The sequence below is a fragment of the Myiozetetes cayanensis genome, unplaced genomic scaffold, assembly GCF_022539395.1.
Source record: "Myiozetetes cayanensis isolate MyiCay16 unplaced genomic scaffold, myiCay2020 scf5-8, whole genome shotgun sequence".
Taxonomy (NCBI): Eukaryota; Metazoa; Chordata; class Aves; order Passeriformes; family Tyrannidae; genus Myiozetetes; species Myiozetetes cayanensis.
Genome location: NW_026087742.1, coordinates 14,417,556 through 14,438,906, shown reverse-complemented (window position 1 = coordinate 14,438,906; position 21,351 = coordinate 14,417,556). Strand labels below are relative to the sequence as shown.

At 41.2% G+C, this 21,351-nt stretch overlaps 1 protein-coding gene across 3 annotated transcripts in view; it reads left to right on the top strand.

Annotated features, from left to right (window-relative positions):
* The window catches only part of APP (amyloid beta precursor protein), a 200,977-nt gene that overhangs the window by 1,971 nt on the left and 177,655 nt on the right, over window positions 1–21,351 (top strand). The window lies entirely within an intron of this gene.

Here is a 21,351-nt window from a genome sequence, read left to right as displayed (position 1 = left end):
GCCTGGAAACATTTACTGAAATGGGCATTGATGTTTCTGCAGAAGCTTTCAGTCTTGTTCTGTCATTCCATATGAATGTTTGAGGCTTGTATTTATCCAGTATGTTTGATGGCGGAGTGGGTTTCAGCATCTGGTGGTCTTATGATCAGGCATTTGTCAGTCTTGACACTCCAAGGTTGATGTTTTGAACAAGCCACTTGCTTTTATAACACTAAAATATTTCATAATAGAAATTGCATGTGTGCATGTTCTGTGCTTGGACTGTCTTTGTATGCTAAAGGGTGAAATTTTGATGTTTGAATTAGATTTTCTGTAGATCTCTTTTCTGAAATGAAGTGCTTTTCCTGCCATTTTAACAAATGCTTTCTGGAAAGCAGCAAAGAACCTATGCTTTGCTTTCCACGGGGAACGGTATAAGGAAGAAGAAAGGCAGGAACAAAACAAATTCTTTCTATATTACACATAAAGAATTCCTTTCTAAAATTACAAGTAGATTAGTATTAATTTATGCATCCCTAAAGGAAATATTTCTTAGTGATGTTCTGGTGATGCCGTGGTTGCTTAGCATGTTGCTTCTGACACTCATGTGAATCATACTCACTGGGGTTAGAAAATCCATTGGCCGAGAGCTGTCATCATATTCTGCAGTAGCTGTTTTGGCATTTAATCTCATTTCAATAATTTTCTGATTTCAGTAGTAAATACAACAGACAGTAACTATCCTTGTGAGTTTGTGTGAATGATCCTGACTTACAAATCAAGATTTCTTGTTGTTAGCACACTGAGGTTATCAGGATTTCTGCCATGCCTGTTCTGCTTGATACTCTAGCTTTATGTTTCTAAGCAAGACTCCTTTACCAGCTGACTGAAATGAAGTTGTTAAGACATTGATATCATACAGGCAGGCCATCACATTTTGACAAAAAGGATGTTGTTTGACAGAGTTTTTGTTTTTTTGAAACTGGGTAATGTGCTTTGTAGGTTCATATTTTTGTTTAATATTTGTTTGTTTGTTTGTTTATTTTTAGTAGAAGGCTCCAAATATTTGTTTCTTCATTGCTTAGTTTCACAGTAGATCTTTCGAGAAATGACTTTTTAGTGTGGGAAGAGGAGGGAAGCCTTTTTTTTGTTTCCATTATAGACTTACAGTTCCTCTTTCTGTTGATTCTGTTCCCAAATTCCCCTGGCGGAGGCTTGCATTTGTTGCAGGGTCCCTTTTGCACTTCCTTTTAAGATGCTGCCATGTTGGGGTGGGTGGCTGTGTGGGGTTGTGGGATCTGTTGCTCCACCAGGATCCTTGGCAATCAAATGGACAAGTGACAGAGTAAAAAAAGAAGCTTCTCCCTTGCTCCCTCGTTTGTCTCTTGTTTGATGAGCAACAGGCAATTTTGAGACTCGAATAATCTTCAAATGCCTTTTCTGTGGAAAAAACACTATCAGCTGCTGTCCTTCTTCACAAAACACGTATGAAAACGTGAGGAAGCTTACAAGATCTTCATGTTGTTAAACTTGACTTTTTTCCCCATGAGCTGTTTGTGTGACAGACACAAGCCATCTCCCCTATCCAGTTTTAATTGATCAGTGCTGAATTATATGGCAAACCCACAAGAAGCATAGCTCTCCTTTGGCTTTTCATGACTTGCTCTTTGCATGTGTTTAATAAACTGTGAGGAATAATAAACAGTTTGGTTTATAAGTTGTATGAAGAAAAGGTATGACAATTTCTTTTAATTGGTAGTCCTTTTCCAATACAAAGCTTAGCAAAATAGCTGAAGAACGTAGTAACTTCATCTAATTGCTTGACAAACTGACAGCTGTTTGTCTGAGCAGAATAATTATTTTTAGTGACTCAGTAAAATAATTAACACAAGCTGTTGGGTGTGGAGACTTGGTCAAGAAATTAGTAGATAGGGTCACAGGATCTGTCAAGGAGGTCTGGGCTGACTCTGTACCCAAAGCAGGCTTTTGGCGTTCAGCTCTGGGATCAGACCAGGCTGCTCAGGACTTTCAGCAGTTGAGTCTTGAAAATGGAGCTCTATGGACAGAACTTGCACCACCTTGCTGAGCAGCCTCCTCCATCCATGGATTGGTCAGTTCATCTCTACATTGAAACATCTCCAAGTTGTTATTTGTCTATTTTTAAGGCAATGTCTCTAGGCTTAATTGACATTCTTAGTCCTGAATACTCTGTCGTTTTTGACATGTGTCAACATACGCAGTAACCAGAAGTTGAGAAGATTGTATTTGGGTTTAATAAATAAAAATCATATTATTCAAATGTTCATGTGTACGTGTATGCATACACATAATGCATTAAACCCACCTGAGGTATCATATAATATATAAATATACTTAACCCCCCAGTATATTTGCATATTTAATGTACTACATTAAAATCACTGTATATATACATCTGTATGCTATATTAGTACATAGACTCTATTAAACCAGCAGTCACTTACATACCTCCTTACATCCAGGCAATGAAGAGATGAAGTTCTAGACTGCTACTGATAAAAATATAATTGGGTTTATATATGGTAATAGGTTCACTGAAGTTGTTAGGTGAGCTGTCTGGGGTGGTTTTAACATGTAAGTCTAGGGCTGTGTGTTATTGGATTTAAATTCTGGGGATTTGGGAAAAAAATCCTGTGGTGTAAGAAGATTAAAAGTAAAGCAAATTGAAAAAATACTGAATGAAGAGTTTCTGTAAGCTTGGCTAACTTAGGGAGTGCTCTTGTGATGAGAGTTTACAGCAGTTGCTGCCAGGCTGAGGATTGTCAGAAGCAGTGTTGATAGCAAGCTTGAGCTGGGAGTAACTTGGACACAAAGGACTCCTCTTAAGAAAAGTTGAACTTTCACTCCGACCTGTTTTTTGTTTAAAACCAAATGCACTCAGTCTGATGAGCCCTCGTTCTCACAACCTGATCTGGAATCTGCCCTCCTTGCCTGACTCTGCTTCAACCTACAGATGAGGTTTTGAAAACATGTTTTCTGCCCTATTTGGTTATACCAAACCAGCTGAGATTACCAACCAGTAATAGGTGTGTATAGTTTTAAATTTTAAGCCCTAAATAAGTCACTTTTCTGCCCTTGATTGTAATGTGGTGTAGGTTCTGAAACCTGGATATTCGTCGTCTTTTTTTTTATTCAATAGAAGTAAAAAACATTTAGACAGCTACCTCATTATTAAATCTTGTTGTGCTCTGCTGTAGATTCCAAAAGGTCTGGAGATGCCTCCAGTCACCAAAAATATCTCTTTTCTTGTGAGAATTTAATCATATAACAAATGAGAAAATAAATGGGGATAGTGGCCTCTGTTCAAGGAGATCAATTTGAATGACAGCCAGTTAGTATGTGTGTGTGTATGTATGAATGCCACACTAGAAGCTCCTTGCTGAATGGAGGGTACAGGATTGTTTCGATACATTTCTGCATTTTTTAGCAGAACAATGATCAGAGTGATTACAGACCAGAAATTTCAAGTGATGGAAATCAGGGTAAGGTGCGCCACACTCCAAAGGATGTAATCAGTGACAGAATCTTGCAGTAGCTTGCAAAATGTGCTTTCCAGATGGCAAGCAAAACTTGGGGTCAAGATATTAAAGTAAGTGATGCTTTTTACAAGGGTGGAAAACCTCACACCATCTACTGACAGTAAGGACAACCCTATTCCACAGTTATGTGCTGCAGGTTTCTGGCCCTGCCTCAACAGAAATGGGAGAGAGCTGTAGGCATTGGGTATTGTTGTGCCTTCTTCAGCTGGGAAGCTGGACTTCTGCGTTGGTGTGTTTTCTTGATGGTCCTCCCAGCGATTTTCAGGAGAACTTGAATCTCTCTTGAGGACTGAACAGGTGTAGTTGCAGTGATTTACGAGGTTTTCCAAAAGAAGCAAACCTTCTGGTCAACTGATGGTGTTTTGTAAGCTTTAGGCAAAGGAGTATGTGAGCCAGGGTGCTTTTGGTTTTGCAGTCCAGCTGCTCCTTTCGCTGCTGCAGGGCTGTCAACTCACCACCTCCTCCTATTTCCAGTGGCCACTGCTCTTTAAGTGCTTTTTGACCCTCTCTAGGCTGATTTTATGATCTTGGGCCACGCTGAAAGGAAGGAGATGCACATTTTTTCACAGATATCGTGTTCTGGTGAATGGTTCAGAGACCAGAGTTGGCAAATGGCCACAAGCAGTCGAGCTGGCCCAGCTAAAAGAGCAGGCAGCTTCTTTGGGGACGAGGGCCAACTTCTGAAACCACATTTGCTGAGGTTTGTGTAATAGCATTTAATTAAGGTTAGCCTCTTTGCCTCCCTCTGGTAACTTGCAGTAGGGCAGGAACAGTCTTTTCACATCTCACCCCTCTTGAGTGCCTGATTGTTAAAAGTTCATGTCAAGTCACTGCAAAAGGCAGAAATCTCCCAGGAACTTTGTTCAGGGATGGATGACTCCATTCAGTTCCCACTGACCCATTTTGAGCTAATCCAGATAGGAATTCCCTTTTCCTCCTTTTCTGGTCTGTATTCCCCCAGAGCAGAGCTTATCTATTCAAGCACAGCAGATAAGGTATGACAGGAATGGGGCAAAACTGGTTGTACCTGTTAGTAAAAGCATTTAAAAATGGCTCCTTTTTAGAGGAGGCTGTGGAAGTGATCCAATATGACAGTTTTTGTGATTTTATGAAATTTGCTTGGACTTGCAATTAGTAAAAGAAAGCACATGTCTAATAGGAGTTCAAGATGGAGGCAAGGTGGGCAAATCCCTATATTTTTGGGGAACTATGTTAATACTGGACTTTTGAGGTTTTTAAAACTATGAAAACGGAGTTTATACATACACAACTCACATTTAGGTAACAGTTACTTGGTGCTAATGGAGTTGAAGTATATCGTTAACTTGTTTTCTTGTGGTGAAGGTGAAAATTGCCACCTCCTCTGCCTCCAAAAGTTAGAAGTAGCATCCAATGGACACAAACATTAAAAAAAGAGATGGGGAAGAGTTTAGGAGTTGTTTCCAATTTCGTTGTCGTGATATTGCATTGTCTTTGTGCCTGCAGCAAACCTTCTCTTACCTTATCAGTACAATTTTAAAGGAGAGATTACTTGTTCTGGAGATTTGACCCTGTAAAATTGATTTTTCTCTAAATTATGGTCTCTGGAAAGGGCTGGTTTTTGTCCCCCACCTGCTTTGTCAGTCACCACGACAGAGTCTTGTGACAAACAACTAACGGCAGACTTGTTCTTCTCTCTGTGTTTAGTTATGTAAATTTATTTGTAGCTTCAGTTTTGGATCTGAAATATGTAGTACTGAACTGGTACAATAGTTTGATTCCATTCTGCTTTCTCATCACTCTAATAGTAACTACATTTATTCCCTATGTCTTACCTCAAAACAAGGGGAGATAGATTTTTTTAAGTATTATTGTTAAAGGTTTGATTCTGTTGTAGTTATTTTTCAAAGTTTCTCATAAACTAAGTCATGGCTTCCAGTTGTTTGTTTTTTTTTCCTTGAAAAAACCCTCTCTTTAGTATACATCCGGGGACCGGAATACTGGCAGTTTCTTTCACTTTTGCTTAGATTCATTTCTACTTTGGCATAGCCTTCTTTCATTCTCACAGTGGTAATATAAATTGTCAGGATTTTTTTTTCCTTTTCTCTGCCAGCCTTAGCACCTTAAAAGCCAGTTTCTTCTTTTCCATGTGTTCTTCATAATTGTGGTGGCATCTCTGAGCTGTGGAGGTGAAGCGCCTCACCTCTCCCTCTTGTTGGAATCCAGGCTGAAGTGATATCTCTGACAAAAATCAGCACTTGCCTACTTGGGTCATCAGCTGTTTTATTTGGTGAATGGCCAAGATGAGGTGGGTGGGTGGGAGAGGGGTGAGTGCCAGTCTTGCTGTGCCATCAGGGAGGGAGGATTTGCCTTGTCCCCTCACACTGATCTGCTGGCTTGCCCTACCTGACTGTCTTCATTACATCCCTGCTCTGGTCTGGGGGCTTTTCCTTTGGGCAGAGGAGCTGTTGTCTTTCTGAAGGTGTTTGCCAGGAAATCCAGTGGACTGCTGAACCTTGGAGAGATAATGTAATTGCTGATAAACTGCAGGCTAAAATGACATCTAAGTATTTTACTTCGAAATCAGTCTAAACTATATTTCTGAAAACATATTTAAATGAAATTTAGGCTTTGTCAAACACCTTTAGAGTAATTCATAGCTGTAATACAAATGCTCAACTACTGTGTTACTGTTTAACAAAACTGCTGTGAGCAATGGCAAAAATGCTGAAGGTCAAGACTCGTGCCCTGGAAATGGGGGCTGGCACAGGTTGCTTGGCTCATCTGAAGCATTACCTTTCATTTGGGCTGCGTGTTCTTGAGTATCAGTGCATGCATAAATGTTTGTAATGTGTTTTAAGGAAATTGTATCTCTTAACTGATAAGAGGAAGAAAGCTTTAATTAATCTGTCACTTGAAAGAAAACTTCGAAGTAACAAAAGGCTGTTATGTACTGCTTTTATGAGCAGAGAGAGAAAATGTGAGTTGTACAGTGCTGTTGACTTGTGAGGCTCAACAGGAGGGGGTGGAAGCCTTGAGTTTGCTGTTGTTGCTGTAAAACCAGTGTTTGTCACTGAGACTGGTAATCAAGTGGCTGCCTCATTTCTTTAAGAGGAATGTTGGGGCCCGGAGCCCATATTGAGGAGGGGTCATGGGAGGGATTAAGTGTTGGGCAAAGCTGGGATGCCTGCCTTGTGCTCAGCAGGGCTTCCCTCTGTCCCCTCTCGCCACCCTGAGACTGAGCAGTGGGACTTTACTTCACATCAGGGCATGGATTTGGGGTTATTTTGTGTGCTAGGTATGGTTTTGGGGAGCTGAGCCTACCCTCTCTGAGAAGGGCAGAGGGAAGAGAGAGCTGGGACGGGAATTGGTGTCTCTGTTGGATAGAGGTAATTAATTTTTTTTTTTAGGATTTTTAATTCCAGCTCTGGAGGTAAAACCAGATGAGAAAAACAATCTAATTTATCAGTCTTCAGGCTGAAAAGTCCTTATTTGCCTCCAAAAGAGGAAATACCAGACAAGGAAAGGCATGCCAAGTACCCTGTTGGAAAGGCATGCAGATAGGAAAGTGGGGACATGTTTTTGGCAGTATGGGCTTGGGGCAAGCGGAGAACGGAAATAGATTTTTTTGCCTCTAGATATGAAGACTGCAGAACTAATTTTCCAAAGAGGCAAATACAAGATGTTGGGCTTAATCATTGTAAACAGGAGAAATGTAGTAATAACCTGTGGTGTGTAAGAGGTTAGATCAGATGCCTCTGTTCAAATCATGGGATTTAAATTCTGTTCCCACAGGGAACTCCCAGTGCCTGAACCACACCCTGAGGGGAATGCAGTAGTGTCTGGTCATACCGTGTTTTGTAGACAAATACAGCAAAATTTATTTGTTGATTTTAGAATATGAGTTTTGGTGTTTACAAAACATAATTAAGCCTTAAACTTGATGTATTTAGTTTTTTAAACCTGTTCACAAGCATTTTCTGTGACAAACTGCTTATTATGGTTTGGGGTTTCACAGGTAAAAATGCAGTACTATTTGAAAAACTTTTCAAGGAAAGTTGAAAGGTGTCTGTTCTTGGTGTTAAATTGTGATAACTTTTCTGAACCCTTTGAAAGGTTTGTTTCAGCAGAACTGATAAACTAAAGGCCCAGGATGCTGCTGGGTAGTGCTGAGCAAGTTTGTTTTGTATCTGCTTGTGGTTGTCTTTGCCTTATGCATTCAGCCCTGCTCTATGACTCTCCCAAACAGAAATTTTAAAGAAAGAAACAGTTTTTAAGAAATATGGCTCAAGTTGAATATGGCCTTAACAGATAAAGAGTACTTAATGCATTTTCAGTTCTTCTCATTTTTTAAATGACTGAGTCTGCAGACAAAAAAAAAACCAACCAACCCTTGTGATGATCACTAAATAATGCATCTTAGGAGCAATAGCTTCCGTGTTTCTGTAACAGCTGAGGCTGGTGTTAAAAGGCATGGGAATCTTTGGGGAATACTGTGTTTAAGCTGGAGCGCAGGCTTTGTTTATGTCCATTACTTACTGCTTACAGAGAAAAATGTGGGTAAGGCAAATATTTAAAATTTGAGGAAGTGGGCACATGAGAAATCTGCACATTAAATTTCAGTATGATAGCCTTGCCAGCAGCTTTCCCTGGAATTAGGCTCCTGGTAAGGTATGAGCCTGTCCAGGGGAATGAAAGAAAACTGAAGTAATTGTGGGTGTTTGCACCACTCCATCAGCGTATCATTTGTTTTGTTGGTATTGTGCTTGTCCAGAGTCTTAAGGAAAGAATTCAAACAAATCTTTCCTTTGCCCTTTACAGAACTGTGGGTGGGTTCTCCCTGCCCTTGCCAAGCTCTGCTGTTCTGGTGCTGTTCTCCTGCCCGTCCGTGTGATAGATTGCCAGGAGCTGTCCCTCCAGATCCCAAGGGGTTTGTGGGTGTCTTCTACACCAATGAAAAATCCTGTTCTTATTTACTGTGCAGTCAATAAACCATCTTGTAATTCTTGTGAGAATTACTGTCTGTCAGGTCTTTTTTGGTGTTCAACTTCTTTTATCTTGCTCTAACAGTTTTAATTCTTGTTTCAGGAGAAACAGTGCAATGTAAGGTTCATTTAGAGGGGAAAAAAATGAACAAAACCCATCAACAAATTCCCGAAGAAACACCACTCCCACCCCCAATTCTCATTCCAACCGTCTTACTTTGAGAAATGTATGATGTCAGTGGCTTCCTTGTTCAAAGACTGCTTTTAATCATGACAGCAACCAAATTGCTGGTCTGTCTGAATGCGATCTGCAAGGGAAGGGAAACGGGAAGACCTTACTTGCCACTCTGTGGCATTTGTTATAGGAACCAGACTGGATGGTTTTCCTGAGTTGATGGGAAGAGGCAATAAACAACTTACTGAGTGGTTTTGGAAAACTAGTGATTCTCTTGTAAGAATCAAGGGGAAGAGTAGAGAGAAAGCCTTAAAATTTATGAATTAATCTTTAGGTGATTTAGTCTTTCCTAATTAAAAAGCCTATAGATCTTGCTAATGTGTACCTTGCAGAATCATCCTTCTGCTTTGTTTCAATGAACAGTATGTCATAGGATACCAAGTTTTCTTCCTAAACGAAGGTGTACAGAAATCCAGAACTGATATGGTCTTTTTTGAGTTGAAGTGTTTAGAGAAGAAAGGGGGAGTATGTTTAGCCAACCACTCTCACGATTTCAACTTCATGACATAAAGAGCACATAAAAATTCCTTTGGGAAGTGTCTCAATGTTTTCAGTCCTATACGGCCAAATCACTGATGTCGTCTAAACTGGCATTTTGTCACGAACATGGAAGACTTTCAGTTTTGTGTGCCATGTCCCTCATGTCATTCTGCTTGTGCTTTGACAGGAGAAAATGCATCTGGGACAGGAAGGGCATGCAGGCAGTGGGTGTCCTGCCTGCCCTGTTGGGAAGTGGCTCCTTTATCCCATGGGTGATGCTTTGCTGTGTATGAATTTTACCTTTTCCTTTAGGAAACTGGGGAGGTCACAGCTTTTTGCAGAACTTCCTTTAAAGTAATGTTTATTGTTTGTATGTTACTTTGGAGACTTTATTTACACTGTAGGTGGGGGCAGGGGTGGATGTCACTAATTGCATGCTGGGTATCCTGACTACACCCTTACTTCTGTCAGAGAGGGCTTATCTCTAGTTGGTATGTTTGAGTATCAAGACCAGAAGATTTAAAGAGCATAGAAGTGAAATAGGAGTTTAATTAAAGAGAGTTGAGCTAAAATTTTGTATCTCTTTTTAAATGTACTTGCACAAATCTGTATTAGTGATTTGTTTTAGTCTGCCTAGAATCTTTCTCTCCTATTTTTTTGTCTCAGACCTCAAATGATGCATAGTTTCTTAATTAAAAAAAAAAAAAAAACAACAAACAACCCAACCTTGAATTTTTGGGTGGGGTTCTTTTTGGTTGGATTTCTGTGTGTGTGTGTGTTTTCTTTTTTTCTGTGTGTGTGTTTGTGTTCTGCTCTTGTTTTTATTTTTACAGAACCCTTGGTAGCTCCCTCTCTGACATGCTTCAGAAGTATTCTTGTGACTTCCTATGCTGGTTTTCCCATTTTTGTCACATGATGTGTGTTGTATTAAAAAGTGGTTTTGGTGCCCAGAATAGTGTTTGTTGTTAGTCTTTTTGCTATTAGCCAGGTTTATGTACAATATGTGTTGTTATTTATGTGCAGTACCTAGATTTGGTTTAAGCACGTGAGCTAGATTCTCTTTTAAGTAACAGTAATGGGCAAGTGGTTTGTAAAGCAACAGTTGACAAGTTAATTGCATGAATTCCATATAGCTTTAAAAAAAATCCCAAAACAGCCAAGAAATGGAAAGGATATAATGGCTTTGTTTTCAAAAGCATCACTCTGGTTATGAATTTGTGTTTGCAGAACGAAGTCAATAATGCAGTTCTACAGCTTGTGTTGTTTTGATTAGGTGTTCAGAAGTGCTTATCATAATTGCTGGATTTCTGGCACTCACAGCAGGCAGCTGGGATTTTTTGGGAAAGTGCTCACTTGGAGCATACATAGGAGTGTTGGAAAAATGACATGTTTTTTAGACATAGCTAAAAATGCAAAGTGTTAATGAAGACGTAAGAGTACTTCATCTCAGTGTCCCCTCAATCTTCAGTAAATTTTTAGTTCTGTAGTTGTTTCCTTGCTAATGCAAGGCACATTATGACTTGTGCGAAGAAACATTTGTTATGCACACAGGTTTATTTATTTTTAATAAAAATATATCCTTTTATGCAGCCGTGGTAGTTACTGATCTTTTTGGTTTCTTTGTTTTTCCCCAGGTGGGTTGTTGGTTCCATGTGCATAAATTCCTAAAACCTTCCCTGCACTGACACATTTAGTAGCTGAAGTCATCTGCAGAACAAATTCTGAGGTAGAGAATGGGCTTGGTTGCCTGAAACTGTTTGAAATATGTAGCCCAGTTGTACTTGAAGGTACACATACAGCAAATATTATATTAATACTGGGTTAGCAGACACACCTGTGTCTCAGGGTGGATTTCTCTTCCCTGTTCTTAATGGTGGGAGGAGATGAGAAAGGTGCACTGAAATTACATGCTTTGCTTGCAATAATTATCCCTAGGTAAGGTGATGCTCAGTATGTGCCTCTGTTGGCTCTGATGCTGGGAAGTCTTACAGCCTTGTGCTGGGTCTTGTGCTTGGTGTGACCCCCACACCGTCACTGCTGTGCTGCCCCCTCTGCTTCTCGGTCTCTGCTGTCCTCCTGCAGTCCTCATTCTGGAAGCTGCAGTGCCAGCCATGGGTGTCTTCCAGAAGCAGCTCCCCTGATCCCCCTGCAGGGATGGTGTTTGCCATCCTGCTTTAATGTGTGGTTTGTGATGGCGTGTGGGTGTGCTTGACTCGGGTTGTTGTTTTCCCTTCTCCGTGTGCGAGCACATACAGTTCCCACACAGATAATTTTTCTGAGGTGTCAGAAGCAAAGAGTTTTCTCTCAATAAAGCTTTGCTCTTAAGATGTTCTTCTGGAGTGGGGGTGAGCAAGTGTTTGCTGATGCCCTTCTGGGGAAATCATGCCGTGCCAAAGAGTGGGCTCTGGCAAGACACTGCAGTTCCCCTGTCAGCCACACCTTTTTGTCAGCTTTGCCCGTACCTTTAGGGGGCGAGGCACTCCTGGTAGCTTTGAACAGCTATTATGGGTTTGAGGGAGACTTCCCCTCTCCCCCACAACAGATACCAGTGCTGAGTGAGTTCATACTTCAGAGCAGTGGTGGTCGTTCTGCCAGCAGGGCTGATAGGTCTGTGGGCTATTTCTAATAATTTTGCTGAAGTAAGTAACTGAAGAAAAAAGACCAGCTTCCATAAGCCTAACCTTTTTGGGCTAGGATGTGCATTTTGTACACCTATTTTTAGAGTCTCTTGGGAGGTGGAAGCAATCGTGCTGAGCTTTGTCTGGCTATGTGGCATGTGCTGCAATCAGTTGATAAATCCCGATGAAAAGGCTTGATAAGCCTTGAAGAGGGAAATAACACAGTGAGTGTAGGGGATGAAGTTGTGGTGGTGGTACAGGGTGGGTTGGTGCAGCACTTTGGTTTCAAGAAACTGGTGTGGCCTCACCTCAAGTTCTGTGTCCAGCTTTAGGCACAACATAAAAAGGATATAAAGATACTAGAGAGTGTCTAAAGAAGGGCTGCAAAGATGGTGAAGGGTCTAGAGGCGAAGCCGTATGAGGAGTGACTGAGATCACTTGGCTTGTTCAGCCTGGAGAAGAGATCTTGTTGTGGTATTCAACATCCTCAGGAGGGGAAGCACAGGAGCAGGCACTGATCTCTCCTCTCTGGTGACCAGCAACAGAACCTGAGGGAATGGCCTGAAGTTGTCAGGGGAGGTTTAGGTTAGATATTAGAAAGAGGTTCTTCACCCAGAGGGTGGCTTGGGCACTGGAACAGGCTCCCCAGGGAAGCGGTCACAGCACCAAGCCTGACAGACTTCAAGAAGTGTTTGGACAGTGCTCTCAGGCATATGGTGTGACTCTTGGGGATGGTCGTGTGCAGGGCCAGGAGTTGGACTTGGATGATCCTTTTGGGTCCCTTCCAATTCATATTGTTCTATGATTCTGTGATTTTGGTGTTCCCTTTTGACTGAAGTTGGTTTGTAGGCTTTATGGCTCTTCTTTCCAATGTAAGGCAATATTACCATTTCTGTTCAAATGACAAGCATGTGTGAGGAGGAGGTGATGATGCACTGGGCTTGATGCTGTGCTGCAGGGTGGCCTCGGAGCATCTTCCGTGGTGAAACCCAACCAGATCATGTTCTCCAGGAATGCACTTGAAACATGCTGGCCCCTCACAGGCACCTGTGGCACACAGCTGGACTAGCTGTGTCTGGAGGTGAAGCTCATTGAAGACTGGTGGAAGTAGCCATTCTGCTTTGCAGGTCCTCTCCGTGTCTAGTGCAGTTGTAGTTGCAGAGGTGGTGATCAGTAGGATGTTTTCTAGCAGTGACAGCTTGTAGGATACTCTGTTTCTCTGAGGTAGTGTAGCTGCCAAACGCATAGTCAGAAATGTAACAATGGATGCTAAAAAGAAAAAAGTGAGTATCAAACTCCTTTGGAAGTTTCCTTGTGACGGGTTGTTGTATGTAATGTAAGGAATTGCTGCCTCTCCTGTGTCCCAGCATCACCTGTCTAATAAAGGCACTGGGGCTGTGGTGTCCATGGCCAGAAGCTGTGGCTGCACACCACTGTCCTTCTGTTAAGGCTCCAAAGGAAGGGGATGGGGGATGTAGGGTCCTGAATAATCTTTGCAAAGGGAAAAGTTCTGCTTGAAGATAGTTTTTTTTTGCACCGCTCCCCTTTTTATAGGGGGAAAAAATGGCATGCAGCCGTTTGTGGAAGACGGATTAAAGCAATCAGTATCTCTTACAAAGCACTTGGTGACTCCTTCATGTAATCTGTGAGCACATTCCTCCCAGGGCATGGTCACATCCTGTGTGAAAATGTGCTGAGCGGGCATGTGGCTGGGACCCAGGCTTCCCAGGCATCCCTTCTGAGCCTCAAGGGCTTTGATGTTGTGTTTGTCACTCAAAGAAGCAGTGCAAGAGCAAGGTACAGTTTCCTCCTTTGGGCTAGCTGCTGCATTTTCTTCTGGCTGCAAAGTGGGTGTTCTAAGAACATTTTGATGTGGTTTGTGTGTTATGGTTGGATGTAGACTGAAGCAGGCAAAGCTCCATGCCTGACCTGTACCTGTGTGTGTAGTTTTGTTTGTTTGTTTGTTTTCTTAAGTGCTGACTACTTGGAATCTAATGAAAATCAGAGAAATTATCACTCACTTAAAGTGCAGAGGTTACCTCAAGTTTTCTGGTGGTGGTTTGGTTTTGGTGAAGAAACTGAACAGCTTCGTAGATGTCAAAATAAAATAATCCTTGCTAAAAGGATTATGACATAGACTGTAAATACAGAGCCCATTTTAGGTTAAATCCAACAGTCTGAAATGGCCCTGCAGGCTGTTGGGGTCGCAGACTGTGCATGCTTGTGTGTTGACAGGTATACATCTAGGATAACTAATGGTAATTATGGCTAGTTGTAGAGTGTCTGTCTGAGGAGAGAGTCAGATGGACAGGGTTCATTATTACCTCTGAATTTGTATTTGCTTGCTTGAGTAGAAAATGTAAGCTTGGGGTTATCTTACATCCTCCTCCCTTTTAATAAATAGTACGTTAGATACATCCTGCTTGTATTACCCTAAGGTTTATCTCTAGAGTAATAAAATTAAAGGTGGAGTGCAGCAGCTCAGGTAATACTGAGATCAGACTTTATTTGCTCTGATAGTTTGTGTGTGCACAAGCAAATGTAATGTCAGCTCCCTGTCACCGGGCCAAATCACAGCAGTGACCGCGCATGTGTAGGGCTGAACATCCCCAGCTCTCCTTGGGAAACCTAGCAAAAGCGCCTCTAGAAAATGAAAATGTTATGCAATTGGAAAAATAAATAAAACCCACCCTGACTTTTTTTTTCTATAGGTCAGTAAAGGTTTCCAGGAGTGTATCTGTATTTTCGTGCTCTTTTGCTGAAAGTTGTGATGCTGGTAAATTACTTTACTATCCAACTTCTTCACTGAGCACCCGATTTATTTTTCAGCTTTCATCTTTTGCTTCTTCATAGGAACAGCACAGTTAGGTTTAGCAGCAGAATTCAGATGTTACACTTGAGGTAGTTTTTAATAATTTTTTGTAAGAAGTGCCCATTTATAATTATTTTCTGGTCAGATACTCAGGTGACTTGCAGAACAGCTGATGCTAATACTCTAGCATCATGTATTTTTCAGTTTTTTACCAGACTAATTAAAATGCTACTTACCTACTCTTATGTTTTTCTTAAACTAACAATCTGTTAAGGGTTTCCAGCTGTCAATTAATTATTTTTTTTCAGATCTACTTAATTAAAATAAGACCTAAGAAGGAATATAGGAAGAAACTACCATAGTTTCTGTAATTTCAAAAGCTTTTAATTATCAACTTGCTCATGCCCTTTTTATGGAAGTGTTTTGTAGCATTGCATAAAAATTTTACAGTCTAAGGTCTTGAAAGAAGGATGGGTTTGGACAGAAGTGCAATGTCTTCCTTCAGCAACTGCTGTAGGCATTTCTCAATATGATGCTTGGAAGTGCAAAAATGACTAAGGTAGAGTAAACCATGTTTAGTTATTGTCATCTAGATGATAGTTCCAGTTTGATGTTTCACTGGTATATATGCTCATTTTTTTTTAAGCACCTGGAGAGCTTTACTCTTTAGTCTACCAGGAATAAGGAACAAATGGGCATTATATGGGATCTGTTCTCTCAGTGCAGAGTATTTTTCTGATAATTATTTGTCGAGTCAACCAACTCGATGGTAGATACTTAAAACAGTGAAGTTAAATAAATGTCAGTCGCAAATCTGGTCTTGCAGATGAAATAAATGGCCAAGTATAATTGAAGCAAATCCTGTGTTGACTATCATTTTGCATATCTTGAAGCTGAATGTACTTTGAGAAGCGATGACTGTGTACAGCACACATACTTCTGTAGTCACTGCAGCACTGATTGCCAGTGTGTCCGCCTCAGTCACTGTTATTGCTGGAAGAGGTGTTCTGTCTTACCTGTAATGGCAGATAAATCAGGCTGACAGAGATGCGGCTGGGCTGGGCTCTGCTGCGTGCCAGGGACGTAGAAGCGAGAAAAGATTGGAGCTGTAAGAGGATGAAGAGGAACAGCTGGATGTGGCAGCTCGCATCTGAGTGCAGGCTCTTCTTTTGAAGAGAGCAAGCACTGTTTTCAAAAGTGTAATAAACCACAGTGTATGCAGTAATGCTCTCACCAAAAGTTACTTTTACTTGTGGTTTTCAGATGTTTGCTGGAGTTGCTGTTCCGGTGTTAGGTTGGCAGCAGAAGGGAGATACGTGGAGGTGGCCGACAAAAAACAAATGTTGAGTTGTTGCTCTTGAATGAGGATGAGACAAAAAGTCAAATGTTCTGCCCATCTTGGAGGGAGATGTCGTAACTCTCTGATGCTGAAAGCCAGCCTACTGGCGTTAAATTGGTTCTCTAGAGGGTGATCTTTGGTCTCCACAAGTTAATGGGGGCAGACAATGTGTAAACCCAAGTTCATGTAGTTCTGTTTAATGAATAGTGTGAAGTTCGATGGGCACTGGTGCGTTATTGCAGAGTTAAAGAGACTGAGGCAAGGGCTTTATGCAGTAGTCATGATGGGTTTATTTGTAAGTTTGTGCCACTGTCCATTTGCCCCAGTTAGATTTGAATAGCCTGGTGAAACCTGGATTGAGGTTTCTTGTGATTCAGGATACAGAAAAGACCAGATCTGAAATTTGATCATCTGCAGGAAATGTTTAACCAGATAACTGGACTCCTAAATCTAAATATACTGGAATCTCATTACTCTGACATGAAAACACTTGCTATTTATATTTCATTTAGGCTTTATTGCATCACGTGAGGCTATGTATTTGCAACTTCAGCACTTGTGATTTATTGAGGATATTGTTCTATATTTTATGGCAGTGTCAAGTGAGACAAAAGGCATCAGTCATGTGCTCTGATGGATACAGGCCTGAGGCAGGGCAGGGTGCCTGAGGTGGTCCCAGCCTGTCTGGTGTGCACATACAGCTTCAGAGCTCCCTGCTGCTTGAGGAATGAAGACCATCATATGCCATGCAAGTCATCTGGGATCGTAGAGACCACAGGCAGCTACTTTTGGGGTGTGGGATAAATAAATAAGTACATCAGCTTTTCAGTCAAAGGAAGGTCCTCCCAGTCTAGGAGTCGTCCTTCTTTTCCGCACTTCTGGTGTGCCAGGTTCATCCTGAAATGGGAGATAACTGCCCTGAAAACAAATACAGCGTCGTTGTGTTTGAGGTTATATGCTGTGCTTAAGCTTGGGGGTTTTGGGGTCCTGCAGTAATTGTGCAAGAAGAAGAATTCAAAGTGGTTTAAATCTTGAGGTTTTAACTAGCCAATGCTCATACAGTGGGCACTACTTGTAATTTTATTCTTCTGCCTTAGCTGAAGTTAAAATAAGTGTAAATAAGAAATACTAGGAACCGTTTGAACTTTTCTGCCCACCAAGCACTGAAAATGATTCTGTTTTAGAAGGTGGATGGTGTTTTATATGGTTGCTTGGCCTTTAAGGATCATCCTTCTCGGAAAGAACGTCTATTATTGCTACTGTAACCTTACAATTTGTGTTGAGTTGGGATAAAAATAAAATGTTGGAGTCGTGTTTATAGTCAAGAGTAGTAATGAAAAGAGCAGCCAAAATGAGGCTTTTTTCTGTCACTGACTTCACTTTCAGTGCTGTAGCTATTAAAAACCCACAATGTTGTTGTTTTCAGTTATTTTTAGGGCAGTAGTCAGTGCTGCATCTGGACAAGAAGGCAGAGAGGTTTCTTGTTTACTGTATTGTGAATTTCCATGTGTGCCTGCTGATAGTTCCCACAGAAACTCCCTGCCTTCCCAGGTGCCCTGCCATGGGCTCTGTACCAACCTGAATAATGAGAAGAATGGTTGGTTCATCCAGCATGGAGGTGTTGCCAAGGTGTAGTGAAGCCTATGCCCTGCATCAGAACTGCTGCTTCCATAAAGGAAAAGCAGATGGGTCAATAGCTGTAGTGCAGGAGCAGGTAATCCCCATGTGTTGGAAGAGGAGCAGGCGGGGAAGAAGATCAACCTGCCTGAACAGAGAGGCTGGAACCTGGGGAGGAAAAAGAGAAAGAGAGCAGGGAAGTTTTTTATTGGATATAGAAAAACATTTCTTTGCTGGGGTTATCAAGTAATAGAGCAGACTGTCCAGGGCAGTGGTGGAGGCACTGTCCCTGGAGGGATTTAAAAGAGCTGTAGATGTAGCACTTGGGGACATGGGTTAGTAGTGGACTCTGCAGTGCTGGGGGAACAGATGAACTTGATGATTTTGAAGATCTTTTCCAACCTATATGATTCTAAGATTCTTTAAGTACTTAGGGTTTATACTGGTGTGTTAAGGGCTGACGCCACAGCCATTTAGTTCTGTTACTGTCTGGAAGCCTGTCCTTAGATTAATTTGGTGGATTTAATTGATTTTCCACACATTCTCCATTCCATAGCAAAATAAACCTGAAGTCTGCATATTAATCAATGCATACTTAGTTTATTCTTCTGCATATTGTCCTCCCTGCCAGTTGGTGTTAATTAGGCCATGGCTCTATGTCATTGTTGCTGACAGACAGGTTTGCACAGACTCTTGCACTGTGTTGCTGTGCTGGGGCTGCTCAGTCTCTTGTACTTTCCAGCTCAGGCACTTGTGATGCCTCTTAATCGATTTGGCCTTGGTGCGACCAGATCAAATGTTGCTCTCCGTGATCTTGTTTCATTCGCATCCTGCAGCTTACAGCAAGTGTTTTGATGCCTGCCTGACCACAGACAGATTTATTTTCTGCTTTTTGTGATTTATTTGTGATACACTGGGGAATTGTAAAACGGGATAACATTTCTGTTTAAAAAAAAAAAAAATCCATGTGATCCGTATGCACGTGTACTTCAGTTATGTTTGTATGATTTGTTCATAATTTGCTGTCTTGGCTCTTCACCTTGCTGGTGGAAGAAGGGCAGGCTTCCAGGCTGGATTGGTGGCCCATGTCATCACTGTCCTGACTAAGAAGCTGGTAGTCCCTGGGATTGTCTAATAGTCTGCATTGTTCTTCAAAATAAGAGGTCAGCAAAGCAGTCTTTTTGTTGGTCTGTCTTGAGTGTTTTGGTTTATAAGTAGGTTCTGTAGCTTCAGTGGTAACAGGTTTATGGGGAAGAATTGCTCTTCTCTGGGAAAAGAAGGGATGTTCCTCATGGGTGTGTTGATCTGATTGGGAGAGGAGCATTTCACGCTTCACCTCTGGGTTTGTTTGAGACAATACCCTAAGACTATTGTTTTGTTTGTGAGAAAATAATTACACCTTTTTAATTTGTGTCCTTGGCAAACTGGCCAGAGGTCTATATTCCCCAGTGGATTTAGCTGATGTATGGGATGGAGTTGTATACATTATGGCAGTCTTGTTTGTGCAGGAAAAAGAAAAGGTTGTATCTTTTTTTCCTTTTTGTCTAATTCTTCTCTTCCCCTCTTCCCTGCCCAGTGTACTAGTCAACCTATGTACTGGTTTTTATAAGGAGTAACACTGCTTTCGATTCTTTAGTTTGTTATTAAAGTAACTAATTTTCTTAAGTGATCTAAGAAGGATGTAGAGGGAGAATACAGATCCAAGAAAATAACTGAATATTTCTAGTAAAATCTTTTGTGTGGGCCTTTGGTAGAGCTCCTGTATGTGCTGTGCTTTCTCTTAAAACTTTCAAGCACAAGGATTTAATTGCTGGCAGTGTCAAGCTGGGTTTGGTTTCATGGCCTTGGTGAGTCTGTGAAAGTGAGATGGTCAGTTTTCCCAAACTGACCATCCCAGGTCAGTTCCTTCCCAGGAAGTTGTTTTAGTTGATTGTATCAAGGACAGCTTTGGTAGTTGAATTAGTGTAGGAGCATGCCAGTATTGATGAAAATGTGATGTTGCCTTCTGATCTCTCGGTTGTGAAGGTTGATTTGAAAAAAATTAAATTGTATGGACCATAAATGAACCTTTTGTGCCATGGAGTCCAGTTATAGTTCCTGAAGCTGGTTCCTGAAGTCTTGATTTATTTTGGTGTTCCTTGAAGCTTGGTGGACATTTGATATCGTCCTTATGAATGGTTTCCAAAATTGAATGCACTATTTCAGAGGGATGAACAGCAAGTGCTTTTTTTAATCTCACATTTTCACCTTTTGAGAGTTAGCAGAACTGTCTGGGTAAGGCCAGCATTGCAGGTGGAGTGGGCCAAAAGGGGAAAAAAGAGGGAGTACTTTCCCTTCTCCTTCCCCTCCTTTGGCATCCCCTCAGTTGTGCCACTCTCTTCCTTACTGTATTTGTTCTCTGAGAAGAGCCAGAATTGTGTTTTTTCTGAAAGGACCTGTTGTTGTAGGGTGTATTTTTGTTACAGCTTGTCCCATTTTAATAATGGCAAGGAAAAAAACGTTCTGTTGTAATAGAAGGATCCACTTTCCATCTCTTGTGAACTGGCCTGGGCAAAGAGACAGGAAGAATTCCTTGCCTTTGCACACATACATTTTTTTACACGATAATGTAGTAAATAATTTGCCAATGCAGGTTCAGAGTGAAAACATCAGGCATGTAACACTGATCCCTTCCAAGAGTAAATGCCTGAGTTTATTGTGTTGGAGACCTGTGATTTGTGAAAGACTGAATGGCAGCTGGGACAAGGCAGGTTTTGTAGCCATGTGCTGTTTTCAGTAGAATAAAGAATGAGGCAAGGAGTGCTCAAATGGTGGTCTGAAGAAGCTACTTGGTAAGCAGAATTGATTTGAGGTATTTGCTTTTCTAAAAATTTGCTGTTAACTCTCAAGTATGTTTCACATCAAATTTTAGCAATAGTAAATTACATCATAACTCCGTTTATTTTTTTCTGGCAGCAGTTTAATATCCATTAACAGTTTGATTTCCCCAAAACCAGAAGTATTGTTTTCAGATTTTTCAATCCCCGTGTTTAAAGTTTCTGCCTTCCTCAGTGATGTGTTTGGAGTAAAGTGATGCCAACATTGTGTGAAAACACTGATTATTTTTAACAGGCATTGTGTCCTGCCCATGTCACCAGCCTCTGCAATGGCCCTGTACTTTGTGCTTTCTGGACTTTTAAAACTGGCTACCTAATTTTTCTAGTAAAATATAATGTTGTTTTGGGAGGATCAGGAAAGTCATCCCTGTGGGGAATCTCTACTGTAGGAGCATTTCTAGGTCTGTCCGCCTTACAACTCTGACCCAGATTTTCAGCATACTTTGGTAATACACAAACACAGAAAGTATGATCTGCACTCTTGCAGGTCTTTAATTCAGTCTCCTCTTCAATGGCAGTGATGGCTTTTCAGTGGTTTAGAAGTTTGTTTGGACATCTCTTAATAAAGCTTTTTATGTTTCAATGCAGAAGGACTTGACCAGTGACCTGAATGGTCCTGAACTTAGAAAAGTGGTGTGTTTGACCTTCCCTTGTAGCTGTGTCTGAAAACATCTTCGTGTTGTTGTGCTGCACCTTATTTCATGCAAGCCCTACTGCAGGAGATAAAACATTTTTTTAGTGCTTCAGATGTTGCTGTGTGTATAATCGTACACATCTGTTGTGTGATCACTGAAATGGGTTTGTAGTGTCTGTTTATTCAGGCTAATTGCTTTTGACAGATTTTAATAAAAAG